Raw genomic sequence first — 3,999 nt, forward strand, 5'->3', positions numbered from 1 at the left:
GTAGAATCGCGGTCTGCTGTCTGCGGGCAGCTCCTGTGCCACCTCTGGAGTCCTGAGCTGACACAACGCGGGAGGTCTGAGCGTGCCGGAAACGAGAGAGCTTTTAAATAATTGTAGGTAATGGTTTTAATTACCCTTTAAAATCCTTGTTTTAATTAATCATAACCAGCACATATATAAATTATAAACAGGGTGTTATTCTTAGATTAATCTCAGCAAAGTTGTCATAAGGTACTTTTGTGGAAACACGGCTGGGAAAAATGACTGAAATGTTAACTTTTGATAAACTAACTCTGATGTGCTCCAATAAACAAAGCCTGTGAGAGGAAGATGGATTGGTGAGGTTGGACATCTGGAATGCAGAATTTGTGGACCACAAGGACATTTTGCAGAAAGCAGAAGATAAAGGAGAGGCTAAAAAAGACTCAGTAGATGTCTTGGAAAGTGGAGGAAAAAGATACTAAAAATACAGACTAATTAGCATGAGAAGTGAGAAATAATAACCAGTAGGGGATAGAATACTAATTATTGAAAGCGAATTATGTAATCTAGAACCAATGAGCATGAATTTCTTCTTTTTTGCTAAAAATCCATAAATAAGTGAAAAAGTTCTGTATCAGTGTCCATGTGGAGGCTGGAATTTTGTCAGCCACACACACAGACCCTGGCCGGGAATAAAGTCATCCCTGACTCGCTGGCAGTGAAAAGGGGGTGTTAGAAGAGGATTTGGTACCACGGGAATGTTGAGACAACCACTCAAAACCTGCCATAGCAAATATATTTTTAGAGGGGCAGCAGCTCCCCACTAAATGGGAGAGCCTGGGCTGTGGAACTAAAGCTGCCACTAGTCTAGAGAATGGCAGAACCCATCCACCAGGAGCTGAGCTTTGGAGATGCTGAGCAGCTCAGCCCCAGCCCAGCCTCCGAGCAGGGAGATAAACCCAGGAATTGTCCTGCAGGGATCCCCAAGGAAGGCACAGGAGACGCTCAGGGCTGCGTTCACAGCCCCTCCGGCTCCTTGTGTGGCCACAGCAGAGCTCAGGCCAACCCAGACTCCTCGTTTTCCAGCAGAAGAGGAAAAAATGATTAATAAAGGTTTCTTTGTAAAAAAAGAAAGAAACCGTTGGATGTTTCTTAATCACTGCAGGCATAAATGGAAGAAAAATTGCTCATCAGGAGTCTATTGATGGGCACACAATTCACAATCATTCCATCTGCATTGCCTGGAGCTGCGCTGCTGCCTTCGGTGCAGCAGGGAAAACCTGGCTGCCGGGAGGCTGGGAAAGAAGCCTGGAGGAGATAGGATGAGGGAGAACTTGGGCATTTTCCTTGGATGTTTACTGTAAGCACCTTTTTAATTCCTTCTTTTAGTTTTTTTTTCCTTTTGAAATGAACCTCTTGGTTCTGCTATCAGATTTCTGCACTTCACAACCTTCTCTCCCTCAAGAGAGGTGCTTATTCTCACTGTGAGGAAAAGAGGTGCTGCTTTGGCCGTTCCCAGCTGGACACTGAAGGGAAGGAAACCTGGCACAGGGTGTCACTGGCAGACCAGAGGCTTAGCTCAGATATGACAAATCTCAGATCTGATCAATCTCAGCCAGAATCCTCCCGTGACAAACTTTGCATTGAGCAGAAAGACAACTCTGACCCCCTTGTGCAGGGAGTGCTGCTGGCACAAAGGGGCAGCTTTAGGGGAGCTGTTCCTCAGAGGATGCACGGAGCAGCCCCTGATTTTACTTGGCCAACTGGGGGCTGGAGGTGCTGCACAAACCCTGTCCCAGGGCCAGGAGGAGCTGAGGGAAAGCAGCGCCTCACCTCAGCCTCCAGGAAAGCAGGACTGGCTGATTCCCTGCTTTGAAAACACGGAATTCACCTCTTCTGAGGAGAAAAGGGAAAAGAAAGAACATGACGTTAGGGTAAAGCTTCCTCTCTCTGTGCACACGCAGCCCCCTGCTACGAGCTGCAGTGGAACCTTTGGGGTGATTCCCCAAAGAAACCATGTGGAAGTTGAACCTCACATTTCCACCGGCTGTAGGAAAACGCCATCCCTGTGAGGAGAGGGCCTCTCCCGGGGCACATGGAGCCGTGCATAGAGGGCCGAGCTCAGTCAGAGCCCCTTGTGCTCAGCAGTGACCTGGAAGTGGTCTGGTCCATTAAATAAAATGGGCATTAAATAGTGCCAAGAGCAACCCAGCCCTTCCTGCTGGGGCTGCAGGAGCAGGGAGGGAGCCCCTCCCTTCCCTTTTGAGCTGTGAAAATCACCGCAAAGGCGAGTGACGGTCCGGGGAGCAGAGCAGCCTGCTACCAGCACATCAGCACGAACAATTCTCTGCAGGAGCCCCGGCCCAGGAGGCACGAACAGATGCAGGAGCTGTCCCTGTGCCGCTCAGCAGAGCCCTGGTACAGCCCCTGTGTCCTGGCTCCTCACAAAATGCTGATAAAATGGGATGTCGACAAGTAGGATTTTCCTTGGCATAAACCACAATGACATCAAAGGCTCTGAACTGATTTGCTTTTTGTCAACTAGATAAAGATATTAAGGTAATGCCTTTTGTTCCTCGACAGAATGTTTTAGCCAGTGAACAGAATTAATTGTGTTGACATAATGGATTTATTGTTTCAACAAAGTGCCTGTCTGTTTTCACGAGGTGGGTAAGGGATTTGACAAAACTAATGCTGACCCCAGGGGATTCTTATAAGGCTGAATTATCAGCCTGATAAAATGCCACTGGTGTAAAAGACAACACGAAGGAAAACACAGAGTCTATAACCCGGAGGCTCAGCAGCAGTGCACAAACAATACATTAGGTTTCAGGGGGAATTTTGTGACGAGCTGCTGCCGACCGTGTGCTCCCACCAACTCCTGCTGGCAAAGGTGAGAATTCCCCTCCCAGAGCTCTGCCAGGCCTCCTGCAGCCAGGGGTTGTGAGCAGGGGAATGCCCCAGCCAGGGGGTTTATTTTTGGGCTGGCCAGGGATGCAGGGCTGAGCTGCTCCCTGCTGCACTCACAATGGGGGGGCTGGCTGAGTTTTTGAGGCACTGCGTTAAGTTTATTTTTGCTCCCTCCCCTTTTCCTCAAATACAAGGTACTTTTCTTGTCAAAAGCTCTTAGTGCCCATGGGAGAGAGGGAAAATCATGCCTGCTGAGCTGATGGGACAGATTTATTTTCATTTGCTGGGGCCAGAAATAGCCCGAGTGTGATAAAAGCCACCTATTCCATTTCCTGTTCCAACGGATGTGGAGCACGCGCCCGGTCAGTTCCCCCATCCCGTGGAGACAGGGAGGGAGCTTCTGGCTGAGGGAGCAATGATTCCAGCCTCTCACATCGGATCAGCAGCTGCACGAGCTCCAGGCACAGATTTTCCTTCATTTCCCAGCCCCGAGTGGCTCTTCCCAAGCCATGGGGGCCTCTGGAGTGTCCTCAGTGACGGACCCAGGGAGGGCACGGAACGAACCTGGGCAAAGAGCCAAAGGCACCACTCCTGCTCCTGCATGTTTTCACATGTGTTTCCCTCTCCACACTCTGTGTTTTCTTCATTCCACATTATGTTATCTGGACAATTTTTTTGACAACCAGGAGAGAGAAGCTGCCACGAGAGTGAGCAAGGCCTTGGCAGGAGGAAGAGGAGGCTGTCTTTGCATTCTGCTTTTGTGCAGTCTGCACTTTGGGGGTGGGAAACAGGATGCTATAAAATAATAGCCCCTTGGAGACGAGGTTTTTACACCCCTAGCTTTGGATTTTTCCCTGTACACAAGGAGCAGGGATGTTGTAGGATGAAGGCTCAGGAAGGGAATTGACAGGGACGTGGTTTTGTCACACAGGGTTCTTCACTCAGGGAGGAACAAAAGGGGTCTGGGACTCTGACTTTAGAGCAGAATGGTAAATTCTGCCTCCAGGATCCTAAACCCTGCTCTCAGTTACATCCTGATTAACCTCAGCACAGGGAGAGCCCAGCCTGGTCACTTGTGCCAGCAAACCCTGTTGATTCCTCAGCTCT

At 49.4% G+C, this 3,999-nt stretch overlaps 1 protein-coding gene across 2 annotated transcripts in view; it reads left to right on the top strand.

The window, feature by feature from the left end:
* The first annotated feature begins 31 nt into the window (after positions 1 to 31).
* LOC108444894 overlaps positions 32 to 3,999 on the top strand; it is a 34,881-nt gene continuing 30,913 nt past the window's right edge. For both annotated transcript variants that reach the window (XR_001859610.1, XM_017727088.1), the window contains exon 1: positions 32 to 113. The gene's annotated coding sequence lies outside the window, so the exon portion shown is untranslated. The remainder of the gene's footprint in view (positions 114 to 3,999) is intronic.

This window comes from Corvus brachyrhynchos, unplaced genomic scaffold (genome assembly GCF_000691975.1).
Source record: "Corvus brachyrhynchos isolate BGI_N302 unplaced genomic scaffold, ASM69197v1 scaffold412, whole genome shotgun sequence".
In the NCBI taxonomy this organism is placed as follows: Eukaryota; Metazoa; Chordata; class Aves; order Passeriformes; family Corvidae; genus Corvus; species Corvus brachyrhynchos.